The following is a 12,459-nucleotide window of genomic DNA, read 5'->3' as shown; positions in this document are numbered from 1 at the left end:
GCGTAGACATACACGTGGAGATGATTGTCAGTTTCGGTGTAGACATACACGTGGAGATGATGGTAAGTTTCGGAGTAGACATACACGTGGAGATGATGGTTAGTTTCGGTGTAGACGTACACGTGGAGATGATGGTTAGTTTCGGCGTAGACATACACGTGGAGATGATGGTCAGTTTCGGTGTAGACATACACGTGGAGATGATGGTTAGTTTCGGTGTAGACATACACGTGGAGATGATGGTTAGTTTCGGTGTAGACGTACACGTGGAGATGATGGTCAGTTTCGGTGTAGACATACACGTGGAGATGATGGTTAGTTTCGGTGTATACATACACGTGGAGATGATGGTCAGTTTCGGTGTATACATACACGTGGAGATGATGGTCAGTTTCGGTGTAGACATACACGTGGAGATGATGGTCAGTTTCGGTGTATACATACACGTGGAGATGGTTAGTTTCGGCGTAGACATACACGTGGAGATGATGGTTAGTTTCGGTGTAGACGTACACGTGGAGATGATGGTTAGTTTCAGTGTAGACATACACGTGGAGATGATGGTTGGTTTCGGTGTATACATACACGTGGAGATGATGGTCAGTTTCGGTGTAGACATACACGTGGAGATGATGGTCAGTTTCGGTGTATACATACACGTGGAGATGGTTAGTTTCGGCGTAGACATACACGTGGAGATGATGGTTAGTTTCGGTGTAGACGTACACGTGGAGATGATGGTTAGTTTCAGTGTAGACATACACGTGGAGATGATGGTTGGTTTCGGTGTACACATACACGTGGAGATGATGGTTAGTTTCGGTGTAGACATACACGTGGAGATGATGGTTGGTTTCGGTGTAGACATACACGTGGAGATGATGGTTAGTTTCGGTGTATACATACACGTGGAGATGATGGTCAGTTTCGGTGTAGACACACACGTGGAGATGATGGTTAGTTTCGGCGTAGACATACACGTGGAGATGATGGTCAGTTTCGGTGTAGACACACACGTGGAGATGATGGTTAGTTTCGGTGTAGACATACACGTGGAGATGATGGTTAGTTTCGGTGTAGACATACACGTGGAGATGATGGTTAGTTTCGGCGTAGACATACACGTGGAGATGATGGTTAGTTTCGGCGTAGACATACACGTGGAGATGATGGTCAGTTTCGGTGTAGACACACACGTGGAGATGATGGTTAGTTTCGGTGTAGACATACACGTGGAGATGATGGTTAGTTTCGGTGTAGACATACACGTGGAGATGATGGTTAGTTTCGGTGTAGACGTACACGTGGAGATGATGGTCAGTTTCGGTGTAGACATACACGTGGAGATGATGGTTAGTTTCGGTGTAGACATACACGTGGAGATGATGGTCAGTTTCGGTGTATACATACACGTGGAGATGGTTAGTTTCGGCGTAGACATACACGTGGAGATGATGGTTAGTTTCGGTGTAGACGTACACGTGGAGATGATGGTTAGTTTCAGTGTAGACATACACGTGGAGATGATGGTTGGTTTCGGTGTAGACATACACGTGGAGATGATGGTTAGTTTCGGTGTAGACATACACGTGGAGATGATGGTTGGTTTCGGTGTAGACATACACGTGGAGATGATGGTTAGTTTCGGCATAGACATACATGCGGAATCACACAGGGTGTAGACATACATGCGGATAGCTCAAAATGCGTACAGATAACACGGCACTTGGCTTTAGAAAGTGGCGTTTATGTTTAAGAAAAGTCATGATGTCATGTTGCATTTATTGCTAAAAAGTTTTAAAGCTTGCATGAGCAAAACTGCAATGGATGTTTTAAATTTATTTTTTTTATCAACAGTTGGTGATAGAAAGTCCATATTGCTATGCAGCAGCGTGCAAACAGTTCTAGTCTGTCAATATCAAATGCATTAGCATTGTCATATTAACATGTTAAAACTATTTTCGAGAGTTATGATTGAATTGCCGGTTCACAAAATGACTATAAAAAGATCATTCCTAAAGTGCTTCGAAGAAATAATCGCACCCTGCAATTTCTTTGACTTGTGGAAATGGTCATGCATTTCCTCATTTGAGTGTGTGTAAGCAGACACATGAGTCTCATCTGCAGCCATTGCCTATGTGACTGAGAGCATGCGATCGCATGAAGCCTGAGGGAGGGGGTCTATCTGACCCTGCCTGAGGCAGAGGAAGGGCTGCAGCAGACACCCACTTTATTTGACTTCCTGCCTCGATCTTTGAGGAGGAGGCTTAAAGGGAGCTCAATCAGCTTATAGGCCTTTTGTTGAACAGCAGCGCTCTCTCCCATACCTTCCCCCACTCACAATTGTTCTGTAATCATCAATGATTGATCTACCATCTCTATTCAGAGGGTTTATGTTAATCTAATTGCACACTTTAAGTAAACATGGCTTAGTTGTACCTCCCCAGCACGTAAATTACTGTTAGATGAAGATGGGAAAATATTTGACTATTAACAATAGGACAATGTGTCCTTTCTCTTTATAACATATTTGCTGCAATTGAAGAAATGAAACTGTTCACCCAGAAATGATAATGCTGCCATAATTTCCTCACCCTCATGTTGATCGTGTATGCATGCACCTGTATGAGTTTCTGTCTTTTGTGGAACACAAAAGAAGACATTTTTACTCTTTCTCCAAAAGATGGGGGGAAAGGGGGTTGTCAAAGACTAGGTTTTAATTTTCATGTTGAATGTTTGATTAGCTTACTTTAAGAAACTTTGTAAGAAAGTGTAAGGGTGTAAGAATCTTCAATCTGTGCCTTCTTTTTAGCTTGTTTTTGGATCTGGTGATGCAAAACTTTTTTCCCTAACAGTGCCTGGGCATTGTAAAATAAAGGGTTACCTGATTAATTTCATTCTAATGATTAATTTCATTCTTTATTACTTTAATATAATAAAGTGATATACAGTTCTGTTCAGGTCTATTTTTGTCTCTGTGAAATAACATTTCGTAATTTCAACCCAGAAATTCAAAACCTGACTTCAAGATTTTTTTCTTCACTTTCAGAACAAACATCCCCTTGTTTGCCTTTTTGAAAATAAATGCTGTTTTTCATTTGCCTGGTTTTATCATTTGAAAACTGTGTAAAAGCAGGCTTGTAAACAAAGAAAACTACTGAAACATTGCTTATTGAAGTTTAGCAATAAATTCTGTGAAATCGTAAACCACAACTTATTTTAAGCCAACTCCACTGTGTCTCTGACGTTTCCAATTAAATTTATCACATACTTAACACATTTAGATTTAATAAAGTCACATTATTATACAAACGCTTGAAAAAAGTCCTGAGTGAACAGTGCACATTACTTGTCCTGCTTTTCCACCATTATATGCTGGCACAATCCTTACATTTCACATCAGCTTTCAGACTTGAAGGTTTTGAAAAAATGTTTTCCACACAGACTTGCAATTTCATAATGGACGAGAATGTATCAATTGTGCCAATTTGTGACGGATGAAATGTCCTGATAAGGGTTCAGACTGGTTCTGTAATGATAGGCCATTCATTTTAACCTTGCATCGCAAGACAAACTAATAGTATAACAGCTCTATAAAAACGATGACATCTTTGCTTTAATGGTGGTGATACTGTTTACAGTGGCTTGAGGAAACTGACTCTATAATCTTGATCTCCCATACCTTTGTTTATCTTTTCTCCCTTTGTCTGTTGGCACATGTTGAACTGTTCCGAAGGCAGCGAGCTTGGACTTCGTGACAGATCCCAGAGACGAGCCTCCAGAGGAATTCCAAAAGCTACCTCATAATTATGGCATCCAAGGTGCTTCTGACACTTATGTCTTCTTCATTTTCCCCCACACGTACAAATGAGGATATGCCAGTAGGAGCAAAAGCTGTCTGCGAGTGATATCTTCTATGCGGTTTATATACAGTTCTGAAAAAGATCAAGACTTCTTTCACAATGCATTGTGCAGTAGGCTAGTTACTAGCAACTGACTATTATGAACATGACACATCTTTCTAAAAGAGAAGTCACGATGAAGGACAACTCTGATATCAGATATCACATGAATCAAGCGGAGCAAGTACCGACATGCCGGAGTCACTTTGCTTCCTGACCTAGAGGTGAAAGTTCATCATCTATCATCGCTTCCTGAGGAAAGCTTACATTGGAGGTCTTAACCTGCCATGAGTGGATCGCTGGACTACAAATGCATTCTCATCATGACATGGCCTCGTGAAACAAGGAAGATGTGGAGCTCATTCAAGCTATGTCAGGTTTCTGTTAGCAATGGACGTTGTTTTTGGTTAAATTATTGATTATTTTAGTAATTTTACATATTTTTGGGGGTAATTGCAATCTATTGCCTAGTGATTAGATGTTCTATGATATTAATAAGAATTAAAAGTATTACATTTCAATACTTTCATGAATATATATAATATATATATATTCATGAAAGTATTGAAATGTAATACTTTTAAAATAACTTTTGCAAGAATTAAAAATATATATTATATATTTTTAATTCTTGCAAAAGTTATTTTTTATAGGCTTAACTTCTTTTTACAGCTTATAAATACAATCTAGTATAACTTTATTCTAAACAACAATACTATTATTTGAACAAAAATTGTTTTAAAACAAAGATGGGACCCACTTTATATTAGGTAATTACTATGTACTAACATTTAAAATAATAATTTGATACAATGGACTGTTTTATATTGCACTTACATTTTAAAAGTTACCTGCATGTAATTATATCTGTAATTCATTTTTGTAGTTACAGTTATAATAACGCTGTTGACACTTCCTTCACACCTAACTTTACCCTTAAACCCACAATTGTCACCAAAATATCAGAAAAAGTATTCTGCAATACAATATGAATTTTTGATGTTAGTGCACAGTAGTTGAGGCCACCTAATATAAAACGGGACTTTTTATATAATTTTTTAATATAAAAAATTGTTTGATAAACAATTTTTGTTGTACTAGTTGAAACTCTCTTCACATCCTGATAGCAATGAGTAGAAGTGGTTTAAATATGAAAAAATGTGTTGTGTTGTCTCTTCCTGTGTACATCTATCTATCTATCTATCTATCTATCTATCTATCTATCTATCTATCTATCTATCTATCTATCTATCTATCTATCTATCTATCTATCTATCTATCTATCTATCTATCTATCTATCTATCTATCTATCTATCTATCTTCTCATTCTCTGTGGGAGTCCATTGTGCTGTGGAAGGAGACACGTCAGAGACATGCATAGCAGTGAGAAATATGTGGTAATTATTATCTTCAGGATGGCCATCTGTCATCTCTTCCCCTCCAGCTATTTACTGCTCCCACATTCTTGGTGCCGTGAAGCTGGCTGAGAGAGGACAGTTGTTGGGGTTCAAGTTGGCTGGAGGACGGTGGTGTGGGCAAAAGCATCTGACCGGCACTGGTGGTGTGTAAAATGAGTGGTCTGTGAGGGCGGTGAGTGTGATAGTGAACAGACCTCAGCTTTGGCCAAGATTGTCTTCTGACTTGCTTCTCTCATTTTTTTTTGGTCACTGTTTTTCCTCTCCTCTTCTTGCTTTATAGCTTGGATGTTTTTCCAGAGTTTCATTCACTTACAAGAGCTGCAATAAATTATGCCCTCACAACATGAATGACAGGACACCTTGAAAATCAGCACAAAACACTCAAGTAAGTCTTCGTGGCATTTAGATCAAACAATGCATCTTGACTATCAAAATCTTATGGTGAGTGACAATATCCATGCAGATGCTGGAAGAAATCGAAAGCTTAACGAGTTTCTTTAAAGTTCAGATTGAGCTTGTGCATTCATGCATTGTTCCTCAAGGGTTCTTGGGGGTTTCCAATGCACTGTATTTTGGCTGGAGGAAATGTGACGTCACCTTACTAAATGCATACCTGCATACTTGTTTTATTAGGATGTTTTTAAATCCTGCTGCTGTGTAGTTGTTGAGTGTTACGCTCTTGAAAAGTAATGCTTATCAGGGCTGTTCTAGGAACTAGCTAATTACATTTGTGTTTTGCCAACAAACGGTAAAATAAGATTTACAACACATCAGATTTCAAGCATACAAGTGCAACTGTTTTACACATTAATAACAATCACAAATTTTTCTTGAGCATCACATCATCATATCAGAATGATTTCTGTAGGGTCATGTGACACTGAAGGCTGAAGTAATGATACAGAAAATTCAGTTTGTAACCACATGAATAAATTACATTTTAAAATATACAGGTCCTTCTCAAAAAATTTGCATATGTGATAAAGTTCATTATTTTCCATAATGTAATGATAAAATTAAACTTTCATATATTTTAGATTCATTGCACACCAACTGAAATATTTCAGGTCTTTTATTGTTTTAATACTGATGATTTTGGCATACAGCTCATGAAAACCCAAAATTCCTGTCTCAAAAAATTAGCATATTTCATCCGACCAATAAAAGAAAAGTGTTTTTAATACAAAAAAAGTTAACCTTCAAATAATTATGTTCAGTTATGCACTCAGTACTTGGTGGGGAATCCTTTTGCAGAAATGACTGCTTCAGTGCGGCGTGGCATGGAGGCGATCAGCCTGTGGCACTGCTGAGGTGTTCTGGAGGCCCAGGATGCTTCGATAGCGGCCTTAAGCTCATCCAGAGTGTTGGGTCTTGCGTCTCTCAACTTTCGCGTCACAATATCCCACAGATTCTCTATGGGCTTCAGGTCAGGAGAGTTGGCAGGCCAATTGAGCACAGTAATACCATGGTCAGTAAACCATTTACCAGTGGTTTTGGCACTGTGAGCAGGTGCCAGGTCGTGCTGAAAAACCAAATCTTCATCTCCATAAAGCTTTTCAGCAGATAGAAGCATGAAGTGCTCCAAAATCTCCTGATAGCGAGCTGCATTGACCTTGCCCTTGATAAAACACAGTGGACCAACACCAGCAGCTGACATGGCACCCCAGACCATCACTGACTGTGGGTACTTGACACTGGACTTCAGGCATTTTGGCATTTCCTTCTCCCCAGTCTTCCTCCAGACTCTGGCACCTTGATTTCCGAAAAATGTACTTTGGACCACTGAGCAACAGTCCAGTGCTGCTTCTCTGTAGCCCAAAGTGGCTTGACCTGGGGAGCGCGGCACCTGTAGCCCATTTCCTGCACACGCCTGTGCACGGTGGCTCTGGATGTTTCTACTCCAGACTCAGTCCACTGCTTCCGCAGGTCCCCCAAGGTCTGGAATTGGTCCTTCTCCACAATCTTCCTCAGGGTCCGGTCACCTCTTCTCATTGTGCAGCGTTTTTTTGCCACACTTTTTCCTTCCCACAGACTTCCCACTGAGACAGGCCTTCTGGACAGGGTCAGGTCGGCAGTCTTACCCATGATTGAGGTTTTAAATAATGAACCGAGGTGCGAGGGCCCTATTATCGCTGCTTGCAGCTTCAATGTAGTAGGCAATTACAATTTAAAAATCATAGTTTTTTATTAGAATACAGGTCCTTCTCAAAAAATTAGCATATTGTGATAAAGTTCATTATTTTCCATAATGTAATGATAAAAATTAAACTTTCATATATTTTAGATTCATTGCACACCAACTGAAATATTTCAGGTCTTTTTGGGTTTTCATGAGCTGTATGCCAAAATCATCAGTATTAAAACAAAAGACCTGAAATATTTCAGTTGGTATGCAATGAATCTAAAATATATGAAAGTTTAATTTTTATCATTACATTATGGAAAATAATGAACTTTATCACAATATGCTAATTTTTTGAGAAGGACCTGATACAATGCTATCAACCATTTATTCTGGATATTTGTTTGGTAATACAAATATGGTAATACAACCATTAATCAATCACAAAACCAAGGCTAATTTCCGTCCGTTGTAGTTCTTGGAAAGTCGATTCTGTTAAATAAAATATTTCTTTGGAGTGGACTTTAAGCTTTGTAACCTTGCAGATCTTGCTTATGCTCATACAGCAACATTACACACTAACTAAAGTTGGAAAGGTGAAAAAGCATAAGAGGACCTGTTTAAAGGGATTGGTTTTAGTCAGTGCCACCTGCTGGCAAAAGGAAAGTTATATGTTTAACACTGTGATGCACTCCTAGCAACATACTAAAATATGGCAAAACTTATGCCGGGCTCACAATACAAGAGTTTTAGAAAGATTTATCCCCGATTTTCCCCTCCCAAGAAAATATGCCATTATGTTTGATATTTAGGATTTTAAATCAAGATGATTACATCAGTTTTTTTCCACAATAGTCAATGAGAGAATTGAATGAGAGCACTTTTGAAAATGCGAATAATGCGAATTGGCATAGCGGCGTATGGTGTTGTTGCAATAACACGTATTCATTTGGGTCACATGACGTCACTGTAGCTCTGTATAATGTATAAGGAAATTATATACCACTACAAATAAAATATACAAATCTGTTAAATGAAAATTGACGCCATCCCTATTCATATTTACGAAAGAGAACAACTTGCAGTTATGGAGAGGCGGGACATTTCCAGAACACGTGCTAAGCGTTGCCGATCACAACACACTGGGCCAGCCAAACAATCACAGCACATTTAGTATTTCGGAAGGAGGGTCTTTAATGAAAATCAGCGTGTTCGAGCCAGACTGGGAGAGAGGTACTGCAAAATTTTTAAATATGTGAATTTTTTTTATTTATTTATTTATTTTTAATAAGCATAAAAACATGTACACCCCCAAAACAACCTCAAGACTTCATAACAGGGCTTAATAGGACCCCTTTAAGACAAGTCATTTCCCTCAGCGGTCATCTTTTTAAATGCCTCTTAATATAAGTGCAGCTCCTGTCTCTTTGAATGGGGAAACATCAAATTCTCCAAAACTGTTCGTCAAGCTTACGATTCAATTTCATATTTGAAATCACCAATGGATTCTGACAACAACTGTCTTATAAATTTTGTTTCTTAAAGGGGGGGTGAAACACTCAGTTTCAGTCAATCTCATGTCAATCTTGAGTTCCTATAGAGTAGTATTGCATCCTTCATAACGCCGAAAAGTCTTTCGTTTTATTATATTTATAAAAGAAATATAGGCTGTACAGAGTCTTTCCGGAAAAAAACTGAGCGGAGCTAAAGAATGACGAGTGCGAACAAAGCGGTGACGTCCTCAAGCGTGGAGAAACCCATGGCTATCGATTCTCAGCTAATAGATATATGATCCAGAATCATTCGGAGGCTGAAATAAATTGAACAGGAGAAACAGCAACAGCAGGACGTCCGTCTCTGTGGTATGTACTGAATTTAGTGGCCTGTCAACATTTGTGTGTGTTTACTCGCAGTTTATGAGGACATGATTCGGTTTATGGACTATTGTATGCGACTAAACCTTTGCAGTAGCAAGCAAAACGGTTTTGCACGTCAGGCTAGTGTAACGTTATACATAGAACAACAATGGAGTAACCGTTAGCGCATTTGAATGACGAAGCACGCGATCGTGTCGTTTACTGATGTTTACTCACGCGACGATAGCCAACAGCACAGACATTTGAAGCAGTTTTACTCACCGGCTGCTTCCAAAGCAGGACCGAACCTTTATCACTGGGACCGCTCCGTCAAAAACACACTTCTTTGGTATGATTTGGTGAAGTCCTGACAGCAGTGAACGGTGAAGATCCACTTTGCGACGCGACTGAAGCGATGTTGTGAAGCTTCCCGTCATTTCTGCGTTCGAATCGGTTCAAATGCAGCGCTGCCTTCCCGGAAAGCTGTGCTGAAGCGTTGAAGTCGCTTGATGAAGTCGCCCCCCCCCCCCCCCCCCCCCAATCTTAAGTGCACGTCTCAGAGGTCTGACTGTTTCTACAGGAACCGGAGCTTCTAACGACAGCTGCTGTGATGCGATGACTTTACCAATAGGCAATTGGCTCTCATTTAGAAGGCGGGACTTAATCATCTATATTACGCAATTTCCCTCATTCATAGTAATGTGAGTGCACCATCTTTCTACATATAAAGTCTTTGCTATACCTGAATATGGGCATGGCATGGGCATGTGTTCAGGGCAGAACTCTTATTAAACATGTTAGGTGCTTCTCATTTCTAATTTGTGCATCATCATTTCCTTTTCTCATGTCCTTTCCTTTTATCTTAGCTCCACCCCGTCAGGATGTGAGGGAAGAATACACCTGATACAGTGTCCAGACTGGACATTGAGTGGGCTTGAGTTACAGCAACTTCCAACTTCCACATACGTGTTCGCCAGTTCTGACATGTGTGCAAAGTTTTGTGAGCCCTCAAAAATGCAATTCATTTAAGAGAAGAAGAAATGGAGTAATTCCAATAGGGTCCTCGCACCATTGGTGCTCAATATAAATATTACTGTATGTCTGATCAAATAAAGTCATGAAGTTTTACTGAGCAATTCTTTCTGCAACAAATATTTGAACGATATTAACTCAACAATATTTATTTTATTTTGTTTTTTTTCTCAGATCAGTGACTTTTTACAAGAGTACTGCACAGAAATAGTGTCGTAGTGTGTCATTTGTCTTCTCCGAACACTAGACCCAGACGTTGAATTTTTTGCAGGGCTGCTTTCAAACCTCAGCTGTGTTTGAGTAACAGATGGTTTAATTAGAAAGGGCAGATTTCTCAGATGTATGTTATGGGTGTCTATGCAGCCTGTAGTATTTGAACCTATTCCCCAGGGTCTCATATGAGAGATCAACGGTCCACAGATGTGGCTTTTCAAGTTATACAAGAGCCCAGTGATTCTGAATGATATTTTATTGACTTATGAAACAGTCATGTCAACAGAGTCCTCTCAGGCTGCAGAGAGGCTCTAGACCCATAAACCAAAGGCTCACAGATGCTATGTTGTGTTTGTATGTGTGCGTATACGAGAAAGTGATCTTTTTCTTTTTCAGTGAAAGCTGAGTCACCAGAGTTAGCGTTGAGATCATGTCACCCTTCACTGTGTCAAATAGAGACGTGTGACACATTCTTCTTCGAAGTCAGGCTTGCTTTTCCAGGAATGTTTGGGTGTAAGCGACTAGATTTAAGTGCACTGGCTGCCAGGTTCTTAGATTAGGCATCAGTTCACCGTAGCTACACATCTCTGATCCACATAGGCCAACTCAGAATGATTTATGTGTGATCAACTGTATCGTCATTCATGTAAAATTAGCCTTTAGCACTTATTCATACCATCTCAGTGAGTAAAGTATTTTGATATGAAAAGTCAGCCAAGCCAGAGGCTGTGAAATGAAAGGCATTGGTCAACTCCGCATATGACACAGAAGAAAAGCTCTTATTTTATCCTTTCTGGGTAATTTTCAGAGCTTGAAGGAGCTTGACAGGAATCCATTAAGTCACAGTGAGTCGTTATAATTCAGACTATAATGAAAGGCATTCAGTCGAACACTTAGTGACACTTTTCTTTGAATTCTAAATTATTTTCACTCTAATTGGGCAGAAATGATCAGAACAACATTGTATGATTTTTTTAGGCCAGTCTTGTTTTTACCTAGATCTCATCCATATGCCTGAAGTGGACTTTTACAAAAATAAGGGTGTTAACGTAGCCTGACAAGCCAGACCCACATCAAGATGTTTGGTCTGGAAACTCACCATTGACAGCTCAATCTGAGGGGCGGGATAAACGGTTGTCTTTCAAACTCCCTCTGCACGCAATAGGATAGCGCTACAACCAACCAGAGCAACGAAGGTGAAACAGAGCTTGTTGATAGATTAAACATTCACCGTATCCGGTTGGCTAAACTCCGAACGCATCTTCCCTTTTTAAGAATGACTTCAGTGCCGTTCTTTGTTCTTTTCTCAGAGAAAAGCTTAACTCCAAGTCTTCCAGAGTCGCGGTCAAAGCTGATTCGACAGACCGCCGTTCGCCAGTTTCTGTGTTTACTAGAAGCACGCAAACGCAACTCGGCCGTCGTCATTATGGCCCCGCCTGCCGACTCTATACACGATGTGATTGGCCTGGCAAGAGTTTGGCGATTACAGCTCAGAAGGGTATTGAGAGATGCTAGACGACACTCGCGGGCAGATTAGATTTGCTGCCGCTAGGGTGCGTCTAGATTTCTAGGCTAGTGTTAACCATACTTTTTCCAAAATATAGTTTACATGTAGTATAAACCATACTTTCTGCAGTTAAAAGCGTCATTAATCTAGTTTTATAATGTTTCCCAGTGTTCACTTATAATGTTTATATGATTTTTACATCAAAAAATGTAATTCTCATAATGATTTTAGCCTTCTGGCTTAAACGCACCATTTGAAGGGGTGTGTCTGCTGTGAGACTTCAGTGTAAACGCCCACTTCTGTGATTGGCTGACATCTTTGCATATGAAATATAACGTGGACCCCTTTCGAAAACTACATTTTGTTACATTTTTACCATTACAGCTGTCAAAATTAAGAATCGTGAAA

At 39.6% G+C, this 12,459-nt stretch overlaps 1 long non-coding RNA gene across 1 annotated transcript; it reads left to right on the top strand.

Annotated features, from left to right (window-relative positions):
• Positions 1 to 3,415: 3,415 nt before the first annotated feature.
• LOC137093230 (uncharacterized) lies at positions 3,416 to 10,404 on the top strand. Its single transcript, XR_010908412.1, has 5 exons — positions 3,416 to 4,279; positions 5,348 to 5,493; positions 5,602 to 5,706; positions 9,880 to 10,000; positions 10,166 to 10,404. It is a non-coding gene; the product is annotated as an uncharacterized lncRNA (long non-coding RNA).
• The last annotated feature ends 2,055 nt before the right edge of the window (positions 10,405 to 12,459 follow it).

The sequence above is a fragment of the Pseudorasbora parva genome, chromosome 11 (genome assembly GCF_024679245.1).
Source record: "Pseudorasbora parva isolate DD20220531a chromosome 11, ASM2467924v1, whole genome shotgun sequence".
NCBI classification, from domain to species: domain Eukaryota; kingdom Metazoa; phylum Chordata; class Actinopteri; order Cypriniformes; family Gobionidae; genus Pseudorasbora; species Pseudorasbora parva.
The sequence above is the reverse complement of the archived record's forward strand: the minus strand, read 5'-3'. Positions and strand labels throughout refer to the sequence as shown.